This window comes from Sus scrofa, chromosome 2, assembly GCF_054392235.1.
Source record: "Sus scrofa isolate SSC_HxYL_T2T_F1_AM1 chromosome 2, Sscrofa_HxYL_maternal_Yorkshire_Landrace_v2.0, whole genome shotgun sequence".
Lineage (NCBI taxonomy): Eukaryota > Metazoa > Chordata > Mammalia > Artiodactyla > Suidae > Sus > Sus scrofa.
Genome location: NC_139384.1, coordinates 121,140,554 through 121,167,359, shown reverse-complemented (window position 1 = coordinate 121,167,359; position 26,806 = coordinate 121,140,554). Strand labels below are relative to the sequence as shown.

Sequence of the window (26,806 nt, the reverse complement as noted above, 5' to 3'; positions counted from 1 at the left end):
TGCACCCTGTGCTCTGGTCATGGTGATCATTTGCAGTTTTGATGTGATCACCTTCCTTCATTTACTATAATTCTGGGTCATCTGTTGGCCCTTTTTTAAGTTCCTCTCTTGGATAATGTTCAGTGAAGCTTTTTGAAGTTACTTCTTGCATAACCTGGATTATATAACATTAAAAAAATTTCTTGAGTTTCCTGTTGTGGCTCAGCAGGTTAAAAACACAACATACGATCCCTGTGGATGCAGGTTCAGTTCCTAGGCTTGCTCAGTGGGTTTAGGATCTGGCATTGCTGCAAGCTGCAGCATAGATCACAGATGTGACTTAGATCCAGTGTAACTGTGGTGTCAGCCAGCAACTGCATCTCCAATTTGATCCCTAGCTTGGGAACTTCCATATGCTGCAGGTGTGACCCTGAAAAGAAAAAGAAAACTCTGTATATGAGTACACCTTCACCATAGGTTCAGAGGACTATATTGCAAATGGTTATTCATCAATAATATCCTTCTGTTATAAACTCCCCAACAACTAGGATAATTTGAGATACGTAGTGGAATCATAATACATACTCATTGAAAGAATAAGTGAATGAATAGAATAAATGATTTGCTGGGCTAGATCTCAACATTCCACAAAAGAAATGATGTAACATAAAAACAATTTTTAAAATGTTCATACTTTATCTCAAGTCAGTCTGCCTTGTTAATGTAATAGATTGATTTCCTACAAACCCAGGAAAAAAAAACAAACTATTGCACACACAAATAAAAATGATGTAAGGCAATAAGGGTAAGAGACTGTGTCTTAAAGACCACATCATTAACAGTGAAAATAGCAAAGGGGTCAGTCAGACGTGTAAGTTTGGAATTGCCCCTTCTGTAAAAGCTTCTTTGATCCTAAATAACTTTTGTTGAACTTTCAACATAACAGTGGCTCATAGCCAGTTCTCAAGAGTTGGAACTGTCCTGCTCCCACCCCATCTGATCCTCATTTGCTCTGTGACCTTGAGCAAATTTCTCCTTCTCCCATTGACCTCTGTTCTTTTAAGTATGAACTAGGGATTAAAAAAAGTGCTTGCTTAACAGGATAAGACACTTAGCACTTTAACTGGTACAACTTAAGCCCCAATATATTAGTTTTTAATTATTGGATTAGTATTATTGGCATTAATATCACCAAGAACCTATTAAAGTGAGAGAAACTAAGCTCTGGATATATAGAAATAACATTTCAGTGTGTATAGAAGAAATACAAATAAATGAGTAAGAACATATAAGGATGAAAGCTTTAATATAGGCAGATAAAAGAGGGCACAATAGGAAAATTATCAATGTGAAATAGAATTTTGAAAAGGGTCTTGAAGGAAGACTGTGAGTTTATATGGAAAAAGTAATATTTCAGGCAGTGGCGTGATATGTAAAAAGTCCATGCATTTTAAAAGCCTGTTAAAAAAATGTTAGGAAGTAAAAAGTAGTCAAAGGTTGGAACACAAATGTAAACTTCTCCTTGGACATCAAGTGGGGTTTACTTCATCTCAGACATCTCCTCTTATTGCAAGAAAAGTTTAGATCCCCAAGAACTATATTTATTTTTATTATCAAAACTTTCATATCAAATTGAAATTATAAATGAACTCAAGAATAGGAGCAGGATTATTTTCAAAACCCAGTACATGATAGGTGATGAATAAACATTTAACCTGGTACCAGGGAACCCAAGTGGAGAGCTGTTGTAATAGACCTAACAAGAAATAATGCATAGGAGGAGAGAAGAATCTTCATAAGTAAGTCATTTTTTAGCATAATCCAACAGCATTAATATATTGTGTGAGTTGGAATAAAAGGAAGAATCAATGATGACTTAAAGGGAGGGATAAAAATAAATGACTGAAGGGGCCTTGGAGGTAATGAAACAAGATGATGATTTGTTCTTTGTTTCTGTCAATCTGAAAATTGAGTGAATATATGACAAGCAGTGAGTGAGGGAATATATGACAAGCAGTTAGTCTGGAGGTGGTAAAGTGTTCACATTTGGATATTATCTACTTAAAGAATAGCTCTTATTAGAATTAATGGTATTTCCCAGAAAGTGTATCAGAATTACAGAAAGGTTGGGTCCTTTGAGAATACAGATGTTTAAAAAATGGGTGGCAGAAGCAATGTAGGGAAGTGGCTAAATTTATTGAAAATCCTTTTTATTCCAGTGATATTAAATAATTAGGCTATATCATCTAATTTTAACATTCTATATATTATTGTAAATATGATGAAATTAAGAGAAAAGTTAAATAACTTACCACAAAGAAATGGCTGACCCCTGAATCAAAAGATAGACTCCATGAATCTGAAACTATGTTCTTCAAACTACCATGCTGCCCACGGGTTTCTCCTTCTGAAAAATGAAGAAATTATATCAGATATTTTCTATGAGTACTTTTTATAATTGTAGGTAATAGAAGCTCTTAACTGTGCCATGTAATGCTCTAAAAGGTTTGTATACATCAATGCTTATTTAATTCTCACAACAAGCCTGTAAGATAATTGATAATATTATTTCCATTTAAAATTTGCCAGGAGTGAGGCATGAAGATATTGGTGACATGACCAGTTCCAAATATGCATGAACTAGCTGAGTCAGGTTTGACACCCAAACTGTGCTCTTAACTGAGAAGCTTTATTGCTGCTGTATTTGGCAATACTTACTGCAGAATTGTTCAAATTCTTCATCTTGAAAATTTATGAATACAGCATGAAATAAATTTTGGAAGAGGAAATTGTAAGCCTTTTAAAAATAGAAAGAAAACTAGAGTTGGAAAATGTGAATGTGACTCTAAATGTTCTATCTATGTCCCTTGATTTGCAACCATGCTTTCAGGTTGTACTTATTATATACATGCATTGGTGATTAAAAAGCTTTGTTTTCTGGTACATTATGATGTTTGTTAACAGTCTTTACAAGTATTGTGAAATAGTTTAAACATTTATTTCAATCAAATAGTAATTCAGAAAAGTTTTGTGTATGGGGTCATTAAAAAAGTTATGACTGTTGTTAATGAATAGGTACTTTTACGAAGCTAAAAGGGGAAATGATCAAAGTGCTCCTTAAAGGTAGCAACTATGCATGCACTATGTGAAGTATGTTGTGTAAGGGATAAAAAGATTTTTACTTTGAGCAATTACTGTCAGTTTGAGGGTCCTTCTTTACATAAGCAAATATTTAAATTTTTTATATCCATAATCAGAAATAGTTTTTCTTGACAAAAATATAGGTTATCACATTTAGTATTTATCAGAGTGTAGCAAAGTTTGAAGATTTACAATTTTTAAATTTAGTTATAAAATATTTGATATGTATAGAAACAGGACAACAGGAAATGATGACTTTATCCTTTGAACTGCAACAGAAAAATCCCTAAGAAATTGTTCTAAAAATATAAAATATTAAAAAGGATACTATAAATTTGTGTTTTATAGTAGAAAATAATGAACTCTTAAACCTGAGTAAGTGGGAATATAAGTTGAGAATATCAAATACTGTGGAGTAAAATGCACATTTAGGAAACAGGTATGAGTTACATTTCTCTATTATTTTACAATTGGATGCATTATATGGAAGAAGACTGTGCAAACTGCCATTTAGAATTACACTGAAGTATTTTCTCTTAGAAGATACAGAAAATATGGAAGAAGTTAATAAATTTAAACATTGAAAACATTTGTTAAAATATCATCAATACAATATCTACTTTTAGATAATGTCTTATATGTAGGATTATCAATAATTCTAATTTAATGATTAGTCTTAGGAAATACTCCGAATTTAAGGCAGTTTTAAAAATATGATGACTTATATTTGAAACTACACATTCACATATATGGCCAAATAAATTATGCTGTGTATCTAAAGGCTCTTGTGCTGTCCTTAAAACCACCATTCAAGTAATTACCCACAACCAGATAAAATCCATTGTTTCCTGGTTAAAATGAAAAACATATGATACAAAACCGTTCATATGACTCCAGTCTTTAAAGTAATATTTATGTGGTAGATATGTGCCAGATTCATGTACATATATTGCCAGAGATCACACTGACACTTTCATGGTTTTTCCACTTTGACATTGAGGAATATTAAATCCTGGGGCCCAGAGACTTTGTAAGAGCCATTTCATCTCATGCCTGACTATGCTCTCCCTTCACTAATTCTGAGAAATCTTGTTGGGGATTTTTCCTTCCAGAATGTAGTTGTTTTTGCTGCTAGTGGATACCTTCTCTCACAACCAACAGAAGGTAACACAGAGTTTTATTTCTTCTTTGGGGATCTATAGCTGACCTCATAATGTGCGAGGCCCAGACACAATAAAAATGTCGATTCCACTGTTCAAAATATAGGAGCAGTGTCAGTAAAGGTACTCATATATACAGAAAAGTGTGTGTGATCTCAGACACATAAATTAAATGATGGTTCTTACATCTCATCTATAATTTCTTGGAGTTTTGTACAAGGATATTTTCCCACAGAAGGTTTCAACTACCATATTATTGTTGACAAAAATTTCATCAGTACATCTAAGAAAGAGATGGAAAATATTATTTGAATCAAGCTGAGTGTTATAAATTGGGAACAGCTTTTCATAAACCTCTAAGAACTATTACATCCAAGTCAAAGCACAGATGCATAAGTTTTTGAGACAGAGGGTTGTACATTAAGTGGTTTATTATTGTACTGTTTTCAAAATATAGATCTATACATATAAAATGAGTAGTAGGTCATGGGTAATTGGGCCCCTTACAAGATTAAGAAGGACAGCTATTTCTTAAGAAGTTGTCTTGTTGATGGTAGGAGCATATTGCTTTTTATGGTTGAGCAGATATTTCTGCCCATTGGGAAGTTTGACCAATGCATAGAACATATACACAATGTACAGGAGAGGGAGAGAAGAGGCCAAAGAGCAGGATAAAATTTTATGTTCATATTTTCCTTGACTTGCCTTAGGATATGAATTTTTACTTCATCACTGTTGCAATATTTTTTAAAAAGCTATTTGGTTTTATCGATCTTTATATTAAAATATAGCTGATTTACAATGTTGTACCAAATTCTGCTGCACAATGAAGTGACTCAGTCATACATATATATGTATATATGTACATTCTTTATTGATATTATTTTCCATCTTGGTCTATCCCAGGAGATTGTATACAGTTCACTCTGCTATACAGTAAGACCTTATTGTTCCATTCTAAATGCAAGAATTAGCATCTACTAACCCCAAACCCCCAGTCCATCCTACTCCCTCCCCGCTGCTTGGCAACCACAACTCTGTTCTCTATGAGTCTATTTCTGTTTTGTAGATAGGTTAATTTGTGCCATATTCTATTTTTGTTTTATTTTATTTTATCTTATTTTATTTTATTTTATTTTATTGTCTTTTTAGGGCTGAACATGTGGCACATGGAGGTTCCCAGTCTAGGGGTTGAATCAGGACTGCAGCCGCCAGCCTATACCATAGCCACAGCAATGCAGGATCCAAGCCTTGCCTATGACCTACACCATGGCTCATGGCAATGCAAGATCTTTAACCTACTGTGCGAGGCCAGGGATCAAACCTGTGTCCTCATGGATACTAGTCAGATTCATTTCTGCTAAGCCATGATAGGAACTCCAATTTGTTCCATATTTTAGATTCCACATATAAATGATTTCATGTGGTATTTGTCTTTCTCTTTCTGACTTACTTCACTTAGTATGAGAATCTCTAGGTCTATGCATGTTGCTTCAAGAGGCATTATTTAATTCTTTCTTAGTTCTGAGTAGTATTCCATTGTATGAATATATTATATCTTCTTAATCTATTCATTTGTCAGTGGACATTTAGGTTATTTCCATGTCTTGGCTATTGTGAATACTGACACTTTGGGCATAGGAGTGCATGTGTGTTTTTGAATTATAGTTTTGTCTGTATATATATGCCCAGGAGTGGAATTGCCAGATCAAATGATAGTTCTGTGTTTAGTTTTCTTAGGAACCTCCATACTGTTTTCCATAGTGGTTGTACCAATTTATATTCCCACCAAGAGTGTAGGAGGGGTTCCCTTTTCTCCACACTCTCTCCAGCATTTGTTATTTGTAGACTTATTAATGATGGCCATTCTGACCAGTGTGAGGTGGTACCTCATAGCAGCTTATTAGCAATTCTCTAATAATTAGTGATACTGAACATCTTTTCATGTCTACCGACAATCCATATATCTTTGGAGATATGTCTACTTAGGCCTCCTGCCCATTTTTAGATTGGTTTGTTTGTATTTTTTGTTACTGAGTTGTATGAGTTGTTGGAATATTTTGGAGATATAAGCCCTTGCTTGCTGCATCATTTATAACTATTTTCTCCCATTCCATAGGTTGCATTCCATTTTGTTTAAGATTTCTTTTAAAATGTATCATTTTCACTATATTATATACTTATAAATGGAGTTGCCTCATTTCTGAAAGAAACTACAGAAATTCTCTCCATTTCCTGAAAAATATGTCTCTCTTTTATCTTTAAACCTCTAATAACATTCGATAAGCAGGGCCCACAACCATGCACTACAAGTGATGATGTTTAGCTAATAAAATGATGGTTTCCTTGTCTGATTTATAAATAAACCAAAGAGATCCATTGGCAAAGCTATTCTTCCACTCCTTTTGCTTGTAAATATCTTTCTTAACTTTATTATGTTTAGGATTTATATTACTGATATGCCACTGTCTTCAATACCACAATTTTTCCATCAGCGTAATCATTTTAAAAAATATTTGAATTGCGTAAAAATATTTTTATTTTACTTTTGTTCCTTTGGCCCATCTTTATTCAAGTTGTCAAAGAGATACTCTCTAGATGTTCCAACTCAAAGTCAGGGGTTACTTGGAGTGTGATCTATTTTCAAAATGGAAATTAGGTGCAGTATATCAGATATACAGATGGCCAACAAGCACATGAAGACATGCTCCACATCACTTATTATTAGAGAAATGCAAATCAAAACTACCATGAAATACCACCTCACACCAGTCAGAATGGCCATCATTAATAAGTCCACAAGTAACAAATGCTGGAGGGGGTGTGGAGTAAATGGTATGTTCCTTCACTGTTGGTGGAATGTAAATTGCTACAACCACTATGGAAAACAGTATGGAGGTACCTTAGAAAACTATACAAAGAACTACCATATGACCCAGCAATCTCACTCTTGGGCATATATCTGGACAAAACTTTCCTTAAAAAAGACACATGCACCCACGTATTCATTGCAGCACTGTTGACAACAGCCAAGACATGGAAACAACATAAATTCCATTGACAGATTATTGGATTAAGAAGATGTGGTATATATACACAATGGTTTATTACTCATCCATAAAAAAGAACAAACTAATGCCTTTTGCAGCAATGCGGATGGAACCAGAGACTCTCATCCTGAGTGAAGTAATTCAGAAAGAGAAAGACAAATACTGTATGATTCCACTTACAATGGATATCACTTATCCATTAGATGTGGAATCTAATATATAGCACAAATGAATCTTTCCACATAAAAGAAAATCATGGATTTGGAGAATAGACTTGTGGTTGCCAAGAGGGAGGGGGAGAGAGTAGTATGGATTGGGAGCTTGGGGTTAATAGATGCAGACTATTGCTTTTGGAATGGATTAGCAATGAGATCCTGCTGTGTAGCCCTGGGAACTGTCTAGTCACTTATGATGGAGCATGATAATATGAGAAAAAATATGTATACTTGTATGTCTAACTGGGTCACCATGCTGTAGAGTAGAAAAAAAAATTATATTGGAGAAATTAACGATTAAAAAAAGGAAAAAAATAATAAAAGAAAAAAATTATAGATGGAATTCCAGTGACATAATATAATCAAGCTGTTGAAATTACCTTGGAACTGCCTATCTCTAGCTTTTCTTATTTAAAAAATGCATGATCAATTCATTATTTAAGCCAGCCCTAGTGAGATGAACCTGTTACTTGCAGCAGGATGCATTCTAATTGATGTATAAATTTTCCTAATCACTACAGAACTGCCCATCTTGGTTTTAATTTTCTCCTTTAATAATTATATTTTTGGAATATATATTTTTTATGTAAACTAGAAGTTACTGTTTGACATGAACAGCATACCACTGAGTTTCTGAATAACTTGATCTTTGTTTTTGTCCCTGTTAGGCAGCAGAATCCTATTTTGCTCTTGATAACCCGGATCAAAAACACTTGTACTGGTGTGAGGAGTAAAAATGAGATGGCATTAGGTTTAAATGTAGTGGAACCCCTACCATGGTTTCTGATAGAAGCATTCTTCCTCTCTGAGAACCACAAACTCTTGTTCATCAGAGACAAAAAGTGTGAGGAAGAGAATCTTTCAAAACTCAGGTGAACCACAGGGAAGGATGATGAGCAGAGGATCTTCTCCTTCCACTTCTTAGTTGAAGACACAATGTCATACTGATAGGTATGTAAGGCAAATTCATTATTTTAAAAAATGTCACATTTAGAAGGACACCACTACAATCCCACACTGTTTCTAATTGAGTCAGTCACTGGGTCAAACTGAGAAAGAATAAGCTATTGTGCTTCCAAGCCTTACCACCAAGAAAGTGGCACATGATTTGGTAGGCCAGCTTGAGTTTTGGAGATAGTGCCCCACCACAAAGGGAAATACTACGTCAGCTTTTTCACTGGGTAATTTGGAATGCTGTCAGTGTTAAGTGACACCTAGATCAGAAGACAGCATTAAGAAAATGTTCCAATATAAACAGCCTCTTACTTAGGCCATAAGTTTTAAAGAGGTCTATGGTGTTAGAAGACTCAGTGGCAGAAAATGTGATGTTCAGTTTCTGCCAAGTGACTTACACTAATAATATTTATATTATCTCTGATAGTTAAGTGCAGTTAATAGGTCTCTGCTAGTCCAGAACACTGTCCATGCCACTGACAGTATGGAGTTGAGTTCCACATAAGATATCCCCATAGTCATCTCTGCCTACAGAGGAACACCACTATTGAGATTCTCAGTGCTATCGGTGTCCTTCTCTAGTGTATTCTTGTTTTAGTGAAGGGAGGGTCCTATGGGCCTTCATGAAAAATATGAGTTGGGTTTTCTACTCTTACATAGTAAATCTGTTCTAGCATACCTGTATCTCAGAATATGTTCAATAAATTGTCAAGGCAGTGACATAATCTCCACTTTATTAACTACAGGCTGTCATTGTACCCAGATATCCCTACCAGGATTTTAAATATTTAAGAAGGAGGAAGGGCACCACCATCACTAAATTCTTGTTTATCCAGCTTTATATTCCATCATGTGGTCCTCTACATTCAGAGTCATTTTCCATGCATGTTGCTCTCATAACTTCTAGTACTTAGAAGCCAGTTATAAGTACTTCCCGGACCAGACACAATCCTTCTCCAGTTATCTCATGTTGAAATTTAACCCTAGTTATTTACATAGAAGCAATTAAGGGTAGCAACTTCCTACCTTGAATTGGGTGAGTATTACTTTGCAAGACTTCATGTGAGGCCTTTCATGGTCACAGTCAAGGGCAGTCCCTGTGGCTTTGGTAAGTTCAGAAGTTCCAGGGAAATCTAGGTGTCAAGATTCTCAAGTATGTCAGTCCTTAGCTCAGATCTCAGGGTCCTAGTCAATCTATATCATTATTCTTTTTTGTCTTAGAGGTTTTCCAGTATTCTATATTCAGCCTTATTCATAGCATTTCTCCTCTTAAAATAGGGGCTTGAGCATAAATTTGAGCACAGACTTGCCTTTTGATACAGGAGATCAGAGTCTCTTTACAAAGTGATACATGCTCTTAAAAGAGCATTTTACACCATGTTTGAGTTAGCAGCTGACTGCCATGAGCCTGTTTTCTTCCATTCTTGTTTCAGTGGTACTTAAAAACAAATAATCAACTCCACATTCTTTATCATTACCACTACTCCCATATCTCTCCATTGACGGAGGTATTGCATAAGTTATGGATCCCCATCCACATCAGGTAATATCTCAACTCATCATATGTGAGAGTTGTAGTGATTGAAATGATTCAGCTTGCCAAGGGTTACCACCCCCCTTTACCATGAGCAACATTATCCTTGTTGCCATTTTGACCTCAAAAACTGAATTTCCAGATCACATGCTTAAAAACTGCTTCAAAAATCCATGGCTGTTAATATGTGTCTTAGTTTGGATTGTGCTAGAAGCAGGCACTTGGGCAAATAGGATTTAATGGGGGTAGTATTCATGGCAGATCATTCTAAAAAATGTTATGGGAAAGAGGAAGGAAGACAGGAAGCATAAAGCAGGTAATAAAGGGTATCTTACTACCATCTGTTATCACTGGCAACATGAACTCAACCCACTGAAGAACTCAGAGCTAGAAAAAAACAGGAGCTTCCAGATGGAGTCAGTCAAGGAAGAAGAAAGCTAGGATAACGTTTTCTGTTGTTGTTTTTGGTCTTTTTGTCTTTTAGGGCCGTATCTGTGGCATAAGGAAGTTCCCAGGGGGTCGAATTGGAACTGTCGCTGCCAGCCTATGCCAGAGCCACAGCAACACCATATCCAAGCTGTGTCTGCAACCTACACCACAGCTCAATACAACGTTAGATCCTTAACCCACTGAGCAAGGCCAGGGATATGACCCACATCCTCATGGATGTTAGGTGCCTTCTCTAAGGGCTGAGCCATGAGGGAAATTCCTTAGGATAACTCTTTTCCTTATTTTTTGTCTTTTCTAGGGCCGCACCCATGGCATTTAGAGGTTCCGAGGCTAGGGGTCTAATCACCTGCCTATGCCACAGCCCTAGCAGTGGAACCCAAGCCACATCTGCAATCTACGCCACAGCTCACTGAGCAAGGCCAGGGATCGAACCCACAACCTCATGGTTCCTAGTCAGATTCGTTAACCACTGAACTCCAAGGATAACTCTAAGCATAGATCAAATTTCCTCTTCAGGGCTTATATTTTTTCTCGTCCATTTAGCTTGCAATGTGCACAGGCAGTGAGGGCTCCAGAAGCTAATAAAAAACAAAAATGATTTTAGGAAAAGAGATATGCCAGTAGTGAAAGTGCGCCCAGAATGCACTGAAATGGTAAGGCACAAAAGGAATGGAGAGGGCAACATACGTATCTGTTACAGTTATATTCTTTCTTGTATTTTTATTTCTTTTTAGGTATCACTATATTTTATTTTTTCTAATAACTTCTTTTGTTTGCTTTTATTATTGTTGATTTATAGTGTTGTGTCAATTTCTTCTGTACAGCATGGTGACCCAGTCATATGTGTATATATATATATTTTTTTCTCTTATCATCTATTTCTTTTTCATTTTATTACTTTTCTCATTCTATATACTACCTATTGAGCTTTTATGGGGTCTACTCTCTCCTATAGCGTTGTAATTAAATTTTCACTTGTAAAATAATACCCCCTTTAATCTCTCCTAAATTCTTATAATTCATGTTTCACATTCTCTGTTTACTACACATAACCTGTTGTTGTTTCCCTGAGTTCTTATACTTGCTTTGAATTGTTTCATCGTTACTGTAATTATTTCATTAATTTTTAAAATTAATGTTGGATTGTTGTGATATATTCTGTATTTTAGGATAAATTTTATTTGTTTTTGTTTCTTCTATTGGGAGGATTCGATGCTTATTTTTTGAATATTTTTTAGGCATGGTAAAGAATTATTTTAGATGATGTATTTTTTGTATGAGCTATTAGCAGAAAGATCACATAATATTTTCTGCTATCTAATTTCAATTAATATATATAAGTTGGGGTTTTGTTTGTTTTTTTATCTATTCAATTTGTTTTTCAGTATGACTTATAAGAAGTGTAGTAGTTGGATTCTGATCCAGAACTTGGAATCAATCTAAGTGCTTTAATGAATTTATTTAATAAATTTATTTTTCATTTTCAAAATTTGATTTTATGCTGTTAATATTTTTTAGATGACATCTTTCCTCTTGATCTAAAAAAAAATTTGAGTTAACCATAGAAACCATAGATTCACACACAGCTGTAAGAATTAATGCAGCAAAACCCATATATACTTTACTCAGTTCCCAACACTGATACATCTTTCAGAGTTATAGTATAATATTAAAATCCATAAGTATCACAAAAAGATATTAATAAAGTCATCACTCTTATTCAGACTTCATTAGCTTTACATATTGTGCATGTATATTTTATTCTGTGCAACGTCATAATATGTAGATTTCTGTCACAGCCGCCTTAGTTCAAATATAGAACAGTTCAATCAAAAGATCCCTTTGTGCTATTAAATTTGCCATGACTACCTCCCTTCATACCTCTCCCTAGTCTCTGGAACAAACTAATCTGTGTATATCTCTGTAATCTGTCATTTTATGATTGTTGCATGATTGGAGCTATACATACAGTATTTTAATTTTAGATTTTTTTATTACTAAGCATAATTAAATTGAGATCCATCAACATTTTTGTGGATATTGATTGGTGTTCCTTTTTATGCCTGAATGACATTTCATGGTACTGATGGTTTAACACAATTGGTTAAATTATTGATTTCATCCTTTATGTTTTAGCATATCACGCATAATTTTGATTTAATTTAATGTTAAATATTTTTAAGTATCAGAGTATAAATTCTACACTTTATTCCTTCTTCTAAACTCTATCTCACTTTATATCAAAGATTACCAACTCACAAAGTTTTTAAACTCTAGCTATGAGCATTTTTCTTGACGCTAGAAAAACAATCTTCATGGTAGTATGAGTACCTTATAACAACAAAATAATATGAATTTCTCCTTCTTATCCCTTGTATCATTGCTGTCCTTTATTACATTTGTATATTATATATGTGTGTTTGTGTGTGTGCATATATATGTACATAAGCATACATATTCTTAAATATGATTTTGATATTATTTTGAACACATTTATGTTAAACTAATAATTTTAAAACGTTTTTATTTTACCTTGTTCTTTCTTCGTTTTTTTTTTTTTCTATAAAGAACTTGTAACATTTCTTTCAAGTCAGGTATTATGGCAACGAATTCCCACTCTTGTTTGTTTATCCGAGAAAATCTTTATTCCTCTTTCACATTGGAAGTATAATTTTGCAAGGTGAAAAATTCTAGGTTGGTGTTTTTTTGTTTCCCTCTCTTTCCACTTCTAATCTTTCATCTTACTCTCTCTGGCCTACATAGTTTTTGAGAAGTCAGGTATAATTGTTTGTTTTTTTATAGGTTAAGTTTTTGTTGCTTTTACTCTTGATATTTTTTCTCTCTTGACTTCTTTTTAAAAATATTTAAAATATTTTACCTTTGATTTTCTGTTGTTTGTTAATAATATGCCAAGGTGTAATTTTATTTTTAGCATTTATTCCATCTGGTGTTCTCTGAGCTTCCTGGATCTGTGGTTTGGTTTCTAACATTAATTCGGGTATATTGAAGTTATTTTTTCAAATATTTCTTCTGTTCCTTTTTTTATCTTTCTGGTATTCCCATAATGTTTATGTTATATCTTTTATAGTTGTACCACTATCCTTGCATAGTCTGTTCCTTTTGTATTGTTGTTTTTCCAGTCTTGTTCTCTTTGCTTTCCAGTATTGGAGATCTCAATATATTGTAGCTCAGAGATTTTTTTTTTCAGCCATGTCCAGTCTACTAATAAGCACATCAGAGTCATTTTAAACTTAAGTTACAATGTTTCTGATCTCTAGCATTTCTTTTTGGTTCTTTTTTAATGATTTTGTTTCTCTACTTGCACTGTCCATCTATAAGGATACTGTCTACTTTATATCTGCTAGAATTCTTAGGATAATGAGCATGAATGTTTTAAATCCTAAATCATAAAATTCAAACATGGCTGCCAAATCTGGTTCTCCAGCTTATCCTGTTTCTTCAACTCTTGCACTTACTGTTTTTTGACTTATAATTTTTTCTTTATATGCAGATATGTTGTAATAAGTAAAAGCATATGTGCTAAATAGAGCTTTATCAGTATGGTTGGTGGTCAGGAGGTAGAGGGAAGGGAAGTGTTATATAGTTCTATGGTTAGGTCTCAGTGTAGAATAATCCTGTGCCTCTGGACTGTGACCTTCACAGCTGCTTTTCAGTTTTCCCTCCTTCCTCTTGAATGTGACAAAATGGCTAGAGTGGGCTGGAATTGGATATTTCCCTTTTCTTAGGCTGAACCCTAATATGTGGCTGGAGCTGGGTATTTCTCTTCCCCTAGATCAGTTAGGCTTTAAGAAAACCCTAGCAGGTTAAGCTCTGTTTCAAGAGTTTCTCTGAAGTACAGACCTTGTTAGGAAGGAAAAGTGCTCTGGAGTTTTTCAAAATGATTCCTTTTCCTCTTCCCCTGCCAGATTTTTCTCCAGTATTTACTGTGGAAACATACTCCAGCCTTTGGATGTAAAATTCACAAAACCAAAAAGTGTGAGCGCTGCCTACCTTGACCGGGTTCCAAAGGAATTTTTAACTCTAAGACTTATTCACACTGAGCCTCTAGTATTTCACCAGTTTCATTTCAGTTTTTCCTTCCCAGGCACTGATTCCTGCTTATAAGTCTCTGTTCTGGTAAGTTATGATTTCCTTGTATCTCCAGTCTTGGGGACAGCAGTTTGTTTTGTGTCCTCCCTTCTCTTATGAATTCAGGAAAAGTTGTTGACTTCTTGTTTGTTCAGTTTTTTTAGTTGTTGTTAGGATCGAGTGGTGACTTATAAGCCCCTTACATGGGAGCCAGAAACCAGACCCAGTTTGTTCGTTTTTTTTTCAAGTATGTATTACTTTGGCATATCCAAGTGGCTTTGGATGCATACTTGCCTGGTAACTTTGGTAGTTTCATGTTTGCCATGCCCAGTCATCTAGATATCAACTGTTTCATTTGTATTAGTTTATCTTTAAGGTTTTTTACTACTTCGATAAGACAGATGTTTTTTGAATGGCTGTGTTTTATACAGCCTTATGTTCAGAACTCTTTTGAATTATTGTTTGATTATAGTTAGACCTAGGCAGAGAGGACACTATCTTTTCTTACCTTAAACAAGCAGGGAGATATTTTCTAGACCAAAGTTTCATTGATAGGGAAAATTCTTCTGTTGTCACATTGGTTAAGCTAGGTGATGAATCTCCAACTCTTATCCACGTATAGAATGAAACTACATTGAATACTTAAAGAAACAAATCCAGAAAATCAGTATGTATTCTGTTAAACTTATTTTCTCTTGAAGAGACACAATTTTTATATGTAAATATCCATCTACACAAGGAAGACAATGTGTGCTCTAAGTTAAATGTAAATAACTATACAAAGTTGGACAGAGGGACTTATGAAAAAAAAATAATGCATTAGCATTAGCTCTGAACAGATCTCAGTGAGAGATGTGGATCATTGCCAATGGGTCCTCTTCATTATTCCTAATATGCACTGTTCCTCTCAAACTTACCCCCATGTGGTGCAAAGTAAACCCTAATTATCCTCAAAACACAGGGTGAAAAACAAAAACACTGTTTTACTAAGTTGAACAGTTTATCATTTACCTTACATGATATTTCTCTATTGGATTATGCTGCTAGAGAGCAAAAGAAAGATGGGGCAATTTTTTTGGAAATTGGGATTGAGACCAGATTATAAAATCTGATCCTAAAGAGTAAGACCTTAATTCTCTCTTTAGGCAATGCAGCATCATTGATTTTTTTTCTTTTCCACAACCAGGGCTTAATGTGATCTAATTGTACTTCAGGAAGAAAGCTTAGGAAGCACTGAAGAACTGATTAGAGAAAAATGGCTGAAAGCCAAAAAACCTCTTAGCAGTTGTTTTGTATATGCTTAAATACAAAATTTACAGTTTTAATGATGAGAAACAGTTAAATATAAACACAAAATGCAAGTTAAATTTAGATCAAATACCTTTCAACTTGATGATACGTAAATATATCATATATCAATAACACATGAGCATTTCGTTTAATGCAGTTTTCTATGGTTAATCCTTGCTGAGTTTCTCACTGGTCTTCCTCTGATTATTACATCTGTGAAATATCTTGCAGTGATATCTTGCATTAAAATATTTTAAATTTGAGGTATTTATAATAATCTGTTATGATAATTATAGTACCCTTAGAGTATTTTATCCTATTTTCTTTAACTTATGAGAATTTTACAGTTTTGATAGAAAATTATTTCCTCCTTTCATCTGAAATTCTCCACAATAATTTCTGAAAACAACCATATAATGGAATGGTTGCTAACTTGAATGTGTTTAAGAACAATATTTGACTCAGTAAATAAAAAAAAAAATGTAAGCGTTCAGAGTATTCATGGATACTAAAAAGTTTTATTCCCTTTTGGAGATTTTGTGAACATCCACAAAATGACATAGAAGCCTTATTTAAGTATTTCTACATTAAGGAGAAAAGTAATGATTTTATATTGATTGAATTAAGAAATTCAATTACCAAATAATTAAATGTAGAGAATGAATTATTTGTACATAGAACTTTAAATCAAAATCAATAAATTCATATTTTAATAGGAATCTTCCGTGGTAGTTTGCTTCTTTCAGTCTGTCAGAAAATGTCCCTCAGCCTTTCATGACATGTTATTTAATTTCTCTTTCCACACAACATTGGTATTACCCTCCTGGTCAAATAATAGTTTGGTTTGTTTGTTGTCTTTTTAGGGATGCACTAGGAGCATATGGAGGTTCCCAGGCTTGGGGTCAAATTGGAGCTGTAGCTTCTGGACTACACTACAGCCACAGCAATGTGGGATCTGAGCCATGTCTGTGACCTACACCACAGCTCAGTGCAATACTGGATCCTGAACCCATTGTGCAAGGCCAGGGATAAAACCTTCATCCTCATGGATACTAGTCAGATTCATTTCCACTGAGCCATGATGAGAAATCCCTCAAATAATGTTATTGAAAGCAGCAAGAGCCTCAATTTCATGCTTCTACCAATTCTGCTTAACATTGCATTTTGATTATAGCTACTTAGGAGCCACCTCATTTAGAATAGAAGGAAGTATTTAGATTGCCCCAGAAAGTGACAACAGCCAAATTTAATTTTTTTTCTGTCAGTATTCCTTGGTATCACAGCTCTCAGTATTTCCACATTTTCTTTTATCTTTTAAATGGTGTAGTCTTTATCATGGAATATTTGCCCTTAAAGATTGAGACATATTTGGTATTAGTATACATTATTGGAGGAAAGACTAATTTGAAACACATATTGCTGAAAATGTTGAAGTAGAAAAATTATTCATTCAGCATTTGAGAGTTCACAATGGGCATAAGAGGTTATAAAATTCTAAATAAGGACATAAGGAGACCTCAGGAAAAAAAAATCTGAATTGGGGCTACTATCATTCTTTCTTGATAGTTCTAATGTATAAATTTACCAAATGCTTAGGACTGTATCAAATATATGATATTTGTTCATGGGGAAAGGAGGTAAATAAATAAAATGAGTGAATGGAAAAATGCACAACAGGAATAAATTTCAGACAAGATAATTAAAGAACACAGTCCATGGGTAAAAAAAGTAGAGTGTTAAAGTTATAGCACAGTATCAGAGAAGATAAAGAATCAGAAAATGGTGAATTTAGATGATCTCTTTTCCATTTTTGATTCTAAGGCGTAGTTAAGAATAGTGTAGCTGTACATGTGTCTGCTGAGGAGGGATGTGGTCATATAAACATACAGTGCATGCAGTATACTCTAATGACGTACTTCTATGTTGAAGCATTAAGTTTTGGAACGTGTTCTTGCAGGGTAGGAAGTAGAAGGTGGAGACAGAAGTTTAAGCGGAAAATGTACGTCAACATTTATTTTATATGTATTTGAAATTCTTTGTTTAGGTTCTGGCATATAGGATGTTTACTAATTATTTGGCAAGTAAAAGGATAAAGGCCTAAGACCTATATTTTCTATTGAGCTGCCTAGTGGTAAATGGTTGAGAGCTGTAGTCAGACTACATAAAATATAGTAGGACTGGGGAAATTAGCCTACTTTACTGCAGTACTGCTCATCTGGGTCATGTACCCCCCCCTTTTTATTTTTTTGGGGGGATCCTCACCCTTGGCATATGGAAGTTTCCAGGCTGAGGGTTGAATAAGAGCTGCAGCTGCTAGCCTATGCCACAATGACAGAAACGCATGATCTGAGCTATATCTGTGACCTACATCACAGCTCCCAGAAATGCCGGATCCTTAACCCACTGAGAGAAGCCAAAGATAAAACCCGTGTCTTAATGGAGCCTAGTCAGGTTCATTTCTGCTGATACACCATGGGAACTCTTGGGATGTGTTCCTAATGGTTATTGAAGTTTAAGCTTTATAATGCCCTTTATGACACCTGTCAATAGCAATATTTTCCCTTGTGTATTTGTCAGTTATTGACTTCCTACCTGAAACTCTTGTTATAGTCATTCAACGTACCTTTTCAATATATGTTGTTCCCATATACATGTTAGCTATTCAGTCAACATGATATTTAAAATGTAATATTCATTAATAAACTAGGATAAAAGTAACACATGTATTTGCAGAACCGATGGGCTAATTATTGAGATAATATTACAACTTACCCATATTTGTTCATAGAAATGCGTTATTTTCTAGGAATATTTTATGTAAAATTTTCAATTCAGCATAGTCTTAATACAGAGTAAAATCTCACTTATTTATCAGTTAAGTAGATTTTGTACATTCCAGCTTATGTCATCCATGTCTAGGCATTATATTTTATTTCTAATATTTGATGCTAGAGATTATTCATTTTTTTCTAATTTTTTGTCACAAGAACAGTATTTACTAGCATTACACTTTATAAACATCATAATTTGTAGACACATACACAGAATCTATATGCATATATATGACTACTTAATACATTCATGAATCTTTGTAGTGGTTGAATAATTACTTACATAAACTGACCTTAGTGGCTACTATAAAATAGTCTAATTATGGCATTCTTAAAGTGGCTTAATTAATGCAATTTCCAAAGCCATAAAATATTAATATTTCAGGTTGCAGTGTATCTGTAACATTTGTTGCACAAGATGGTAGTTTAATGTGCAGTCAGTGCTATGATTCACTGTTAATCTTTCAGTACTGAACCTTTAAAGTACAAGCTCTTAATAAACTGCTGTAGTATCATAGGTTTGAATGCAACTTCAGGTGAAAATGAGCAATTAAAGGTGCAGCAAAAGTGAAACATTAGGAATGCTGACTAAAAAATGAATGTTAATATCTATAATATTTCATAAGTAAAAATACGAACACTGGATAAGCGTTCAGAGAATTTGATAGCTTGGCTTTACTGCTCATTGTAAAAGCTTTGCCTTCCTATGAAATTAACAAAAAGCCTATATGAATGGGAGCACAATAAAAAAAATCCTGTGAAATATGTTAGCAAATTATTTATATTAGAAATATTATTCTTATTCAGCAGGTACAAAATTATAAATTTCAGTTGTGTATATTGAGCAGTTTGGGCCTTTAACCTTGTGGCAACAAAAAATGTGCAGGTGTGTGATAGGTCAATAACTAAATAAAAAGATCTATAGAGTGTTATTTTTGTATCAAATGTTATCTGAGCCACCAGTGCACCTTGTTCTTGAGACAGTGCTAAGCATGCTTAAAGGATTTGAAACTCCAAAAACTTTTATTAAACTGTAGACAGTAAATATGTTATTAAAAAGTAAAGAACAGGCTTTTTTTCAATAAAACTGCCCTTGGTATTGAAAGACCCTTTAGAAACAAACTATAGTTGCCCCTCTGAGACTATTTTCTTTATATTACTTATTTTAGTTTTTGCTATGTTTCTTGAACTTTTTTAAACAGTATATTCCTTAGCTATCTAACTATAACATCAAAAATTTTGGTCTGCCCTCAAATTTTGACCTTCTTGATCAAATAAGCTATTACTGAATCCCACTATTAAAATCTATAAATAAATTAGAATATTAATAATATATTTATAATGTGTATACATTTCCACTGAAGTATATACATTAAAACAGTTATTGTAAAGGAAAAAAAAGAATGAAATCAAAATACTAGTTCATGGGCCTCCTTTCAACCTTTCCCTACACTTCCAAGGCCTCTGTATTCTTAAATCAGGAATGTTGACTCTTGAAAGAAGTGAGAAAGAATGTACATTGTATTTAGAAGACAGGCTCTGAGATAGCAGTATAATGATTTCTAGACTGAAAATGGAAATATTGTTTACATCCAAAGAGAATCTCATTTTTCCAAACTATCCTTTTTGTCAGATTTTTAAAATAGATGTAGAAACAATAAGAGTTAAATTTGAAGCATTGTTATAATTTAGACTTTTGGAGGAGGAAAGAGGGGGATTTATAATGTGGAAGATATTTTCTTGATGCAGTTAGCTGTGAATATAGTTTGACTATGTTGACCAAAAGTACATCTCAATGCTATTTTAGTCAGTTAACTGGCAGTGATGTGATGCTTTCTAAAATGTAACACACATTTCTCTTTGAATAATGTAAGTTATATGTTAAATCAGACATAGTAAGCTATCCCTGAGCAATGACTTTAAGAATTACCTGTTATTTTCTAGAGATAGTCTGGGGATTGATACAAAAACCTGAATTCTATACTTTCTCACACATACACATGTACATACACAGCGCACACACCCATGCACTCTAAAATAAGTATACACTGCTGTATGTAATAAAACGCCTATAATTAGCTTTACTGGACATAAATATGCCTTTATACATTATATACACAAGCCTGGATTACATTATTTTTCCAATTTACATATTCTCCTTCCAGTGTATCTTGTTTTTGAAGGGTTATTTCATAAATAAATGTATTTGTGCTTAAAATTCCCTTCTATGTTTATTTGGTTTTTATAGATTTCATTAAAAGGATGCCTATTATGACATTCTTGCATAATAACACTGATAAACTATGAACTATGAATGTATAAAGAGTGCATTTAATCTCAGTTATTAGAATGAGTTTTCTTGTAAAATTTTCATGAAGCTACATAGGATTAAGTATAAAATTTAAAACCTTCAGCAGGTAAGTTTGATGCCTTTATTTTCAAAAGCCTAAATCATTTTTAATTAATTAATTTTTTAAAACTCAAGCATATTTAATTTTTATAATTCTTTACCTCTGAAAAAATCTTAAAACAATCATGTAGTTTTTCTCAGATCTCTACATATAAGTAAAACAATTCAAGAAAATATGTTTAATTGTTAAATAAAAGCTTTGTCCCTTTATTTTTAAATAAAATTTTTATGTACTTCCAGAATATTATCAAAGGTGTTCCAGGAATCCTAAAGAGGCATTTTGAGGGGAAAAAACCCTGAAAGTATTCAACTTGAGTCCATTTAATTTAGTGTCCATTTTCTTGATATCCTACTAGTCATACCAATAATTACTTTAGATTTTTTTCTATTTTTAAGCATATTACAAAACATGAGCTGAAGTAAAGAATATAGGGAGATCTTAAATCCTTTTCCATTTCTGCCACTGTTAACTGCAAGGTCTTATATATGTCAAACTCTCATGGATGTAATTCACCCTTGATTAATGAAAATTTTAGGTGAGTTGAATGAGTATTTTACATATATCACTATAGGGATGAATAAAATTAGAAAACTTTGAAAGCTTGAGATATTTCTCTATGCAAAAGACTATTATGATTATGTTTTAAATAATCATCATGTGTCTAAGAGTGGAACACAACCAAATATTAATTTTCAACATTATACATTACTTACTATTTCACTACTTCATATGTAATGTGAATGTGTCATGCTTTTCATTATAGAAAACTATCAAGATAATATTAAATAACATTATGACTTATGTATATATAATTTTTGTTATGTAGATGACATTGATTTGCTACTAAAGGATGAATGATTTAATACTTTATGGTAGTAAAAATTAGAAAAGTTTTGGTTAGATTTCTTCCTTCTTAACAGATGAAGATTTGTGATAAAGAATACTTTTAGGAAATACAACCTAGACAAATTCCATAAAAGATAGGTTGTGATTATATTACTGTACATAAAATATCTATGTGGAATATTTCTACCATAAATTTTAAAAACATGTGAATTAAAAAAATACTATGACTGCACATAACAGTATAGACTAATGTCATTACCACATTAGTGCATTTTACTCATTCATGAGACTATTTCAAAATATAGGAAATTTAGGGAAGTATAGAAAAGTCACAAAAAAAGAAATATGAATAAGCAATAAACATGTAGAAATGTGTGTGTAAAAGATATATTTTTATCTTTCACATTTATAAAACTTGGTGACAACTACTGTTAGTGTGTATGTGAGGAAATAGACACTGGAGGAAGATATGTAAATGGTTGTCAAAAGTCTATAAATGCATATCATGTAGAAATTCCACTTTTAGGTTTTCCTCGAAACAGCTATGCAAGTCAACAACAATGAATCAAAGGGATTTCACAGAATCAGTTCGGTTTTTCTTCTCTTTCTTAAGCTTTCACAACACCTTGACAATACCACTGGCATCCTTCACATTGTCCTACTTGTTTACAAAGTCTAACTACAGGCTGGATGTATCTCAGTGGCTTTTAAAGTCATAATCTAATTACAAAGTAAATCTAACATTTAATGATATGCCTGTTATGATGCTTTGTAAGTAAAAATGGTGAAGTAGTCGTTTATATGTATGAACGATTCACTTTGTTTTTGATGGCCCAGACCTTTGTAAGCAGTACTGGTTATGGATTTTGTAGTCTACCACTCATTTAGGATTTGTCCGATGTTTATCTTACAATAGGACACTTACTATGATATGTTTTTTTGGAGGAAGACCACAGAGCTAGTGTCATTTCATTGCATCATATCAAAGATATCATCATGACTTACTAGTGTTGATGTTAACCTTGACATAGGGCTGAGGCAGGAATCCTAAGCTACCCTTCTTTTCTCCTTTAATACTGTAATCTTTGGATGTACTCACACTTAAGAGCAGTGAGCTGCATGCACTCCACCTGCTGGAGGAAAAATTATCTGCCTAAATTACTTGGAACATTTACACATGAGCCATTTGTTTATTTTCTCCTACTTCTGGCATTTATATACATAATGGTATATGTATATATGAGTATAGATGAATGTTTATTGTATATGCACATATGCATGTGTATATGTGTGTATATATACATAACTATATACATAATAATACAATACTACTTTATGTATTTTTGCTCAAATTACTCTAGCTTTGGCCATTGGAAGTAATTTCAATTGACTCTTACATAACTTTGGCACACCTCTCTCATTCATGGGTGTGTACATGTGAGAGAGAGAGAGCACTTCCCTTCTGGCCTTTAAGATCTCCAGATTCATCATGTGTATTGCCTGCCCTGGTCCCAGAATCAACCATTTATTCAAGGAGCTTTGGCTTCTCTTTTTAGAAATAGTATTAGAACTAAGATCAAGGAGTTCCCATTGTGGCACAGTGGGTTAAGAATCCACATGCAGTGGCTCAGGTCACTACTCAGCCATGGGTTCGATCTCCAGGCCATCGCAGTGGGTTAAAAGATCCCATGTAGGTTGTAGATATGGCTCAGATTCAGTCTCTGGCCCAGGAACTTCTATATGCCATGGGTGTGGCTATAAAAAAAAAAAGGAATTAAGATCAAAGTGCCAGATGTCTTTATAGCTATTGACATGTTGTTGGTACTAGACCTTCTCAGCTAACACACCAAAGAAGCATATGTATACTAATCTATGTAATATACATACATTTCATATATATAGGTGTATATATATATTTTTTCACTTGTTTGTCTCTTTCTACTCCAACGGTGATAAAACTGGCTACCACCACTTATTATTCATTTATTTAATTATATATTTTAGTACACATATATAGCACAATCAGAATGGTACTAGAGAGCATGAAAAAGAACTTTAAATACTACAGTACGATCAATGTGTACTATGGAACTTATATGTCCAGTTGAACTTTGAACAATTCTAGGGTTGGGGCAATGATCCCACACACTGTGGAAAATTCTGTGTATGATAATGTGAGAAAATAGAATGTGTACCTGTATGTGTAACTGGGTCACCATGCTGTACAGTAGGAAAAAATTGTAAAAAATTGAATTATAAATAGTTAATAAATAGAAAGCAAACAAAAAAATTTCTGTGTATAATTTATAGTCAGCCCTCCATCTGATAAAATACTCAGTTCTGTATCAGTGGATCTTGGAGTACTAGAATATGTAGTGAAAAAAATCCCCACATAAGTGGATCTGCACAGTCCAAATGCATGTTGTGCCAAGTCACCCATAGTTTCTTCTGCCTCTAGTCTTAAGCACATTCCACTCATTTCCCAAATTTCTTAGATTAGCAAAGCACCATTTTTCATACGCCCTTCAATGAGGTTGTTTTATCCATTCATAATATATTTTATAACATTTCATTTCACATCAGGATCCCCAACCACTTAAATTATATTTTTTAATTTGTATACACTATGGTTCATGATGCAGTTAAAGTTCTATGAGTTTTAGCAAATGTATTGTCATGTATCTACCACTAGAGTATCATAAAGAATTATTTCATTGTTCTAAAAATCCCCTGCGCTTCACCCATTCATCTCTCTATCCTCCTCCATCCCTTTTGTTATCATTGATATTGTTACAATCTATTCAATTTTGTTTTTCCATAATGTTATGTAATTGGGATCACATGGTCTGCAACCTTTTAAAGATAGGTTTCTTTTACTTAACATTATGCATTTGTAATCTACCCATGTCTTTTCATGGCTTGATAGAGAATTTCTTTATAATACTGAAAATGATTTCATTATATGGATTACTAGTTTTTTTAATCCCTTCAGTCAATATTAAAGGACATTTTGATCACTTCAAATTTGTCAATTATGAATGAAACTGGTATAAGTATTTCTTGTAGGTATTTACATGGACATAAGTTTTCAAATCAGTTGTTTAGAAATTAGGACTATCATTGTTTAGATGTATGGTACAAAATGGTTGTAATATTTTGTATTCCCAGCAGCAATGAATAGGGGTTCATGTTGCTCCACATTTTTGCCAGCAATTGACATTATTGGTATTTTCACTTAAACTATCCTAATAGATGTGTAGTGGTATTTCTGTGGAGTTTAATTTACAATCATCTTTTGGCAGATAGTACTGAGCATCGTTTCATATGCTTATTTTCTATCGTCCTGTCTTCTTCAGTCAAACATAACCTACATTTTACCCATTTTTAATTGGTTTTTTAATGTTTCAACTATTTCTGTACATTTTGGATAAAAGTCCTATATCACATTTGTGTCTCAAATATTTTCTCCTAGTCTTGGCTTATCTTTTCATTTTCTCACTACGCACTTTTTTGGAACAGAACCTTTTCATTTTAATGAATCCAGTATATAATTCTTTTCTTTGATGGGTCATATTTAGTTTTCTATCTAAACTAATCTAAACTAATGTCACCTAGATTTTCACCTGTGTTTTCTCCTAGAAATTTCTTATACTTCTATAGTTTACATTTACACATATATTTTGGTTTGAATTTATTTTTATGAAAGGTATAAAGACATGTATCTAAATTCATTGGTTGTTGGGTTTTTTAATTAAAAAATATTTTGCATCTAGAATTCCAGTGTTCCGGCAAAATCTGTTGAATGTTCAGCCAACCTTATATACCTATAATAAATCCCATCTTGGCGTGGTGTATTATTTTTATTATACATTGTTAGATTTGATTAACTTTTAGTAGGGGATTTTTTTAATATCTATCTTCATGAGAGATATTGTATAGTTTTTTTTTTCTGTTTTCTAAAGTTTTGTCTATTTGGGGTATTAGAATTTTGGCTTCACAGTATGATTTAAATGTTCCCTTTGATTAAATTTTCAAGGAGAGATTGTGGAAAATTGTTATCATTTTTCTTTTAAATGTTTAGTAGAATTCACCTCTAAAACATCTGGGCATACTGCTTTCTGTTTTGGAAGTTAATTAATTATTGATTCAATTTATTCAGGTTAATAGACACGAGCCCATTCGAATTATGCATTAATCATTGTGTGGATTTTGGTGTTTTTCTACTTTAAGAAAATGGTTGATTTCATCTAAGTTAAATTTTTAGAGCATAGTGTTCATAGGTATTCTTTATTATTTTAATTTTGATAGGATCAATAGCGATTATTTCATTTCTAACAGTGGTAGCTTGGGTCATCTCTAATTTCTCTTACCATGGTTAGAAATCGTTAACTTCATTGTTCTTTTCAAATATTTTTGGTCTTGTTGATTTTTCTATTTTCCTGTTTTCAATTTAACTGAATTCTGATCTAATTTATAACCTATTTCCTTCCACTTAATTTGGATTTATATTGCTCTTACTTTTCTTCATTCCCGAGGTAGAGATTTACATTACTTAGTAAGATGTTTATCATATATATATGTGTGTGTGTACTATCACAAATTTCCCTGAGCACTGTATTTTCTGTGCCCTACACATTTTGATGTTATATTCTCATTTTCATTTAGTTTAGAATAAGTTTATCTTTGAGATTTTACCTTTAACTTACTGTTATTTAGAATTACGTTATTAAATATTCAGATAGTTGGGAATTTTCCAGTTATCTTTGTATTTTTGATTTCTTGTTACCTTAATTTATTTGGGCTGTTATAAGAAAATACCCGACTTTGGGTATTTACATCTCATATATCCCCCACCT

The 26,806-nt window shown here is 33.2% G+C and overlaps 1 long non-coding RNA gene across 4 annotated transcripts in view; it reads left to right on the top strand.

Moving 5' to 3' along the window:
* Positions 1 to 26,806, top strand: part of LOC110259433 (uncharacterized) — a 651,590-nt gene that overhangs the window by 320,335 nt on the left and 304,449 nt on the right. Inside the window, exon 1 of one of the 4 annotated variants that reach the window (XR_014838479.1) lies at positions 14,552 to 14,620. The exons of 1 other annotated variant lie outside the window; for it this stretch is intronic. This is a non-coding gene — a long non-coding RNA (uncharacterized LOC110259433). Of the gene's footprint in view, positions 1 to 14,551; positions 14,621 to 26,806 lie in introns of those variants that run through there. 2 more of the 4 variants (XR_014838478.1, XR_014838477.1) reach the window with 2 other exon arrangements.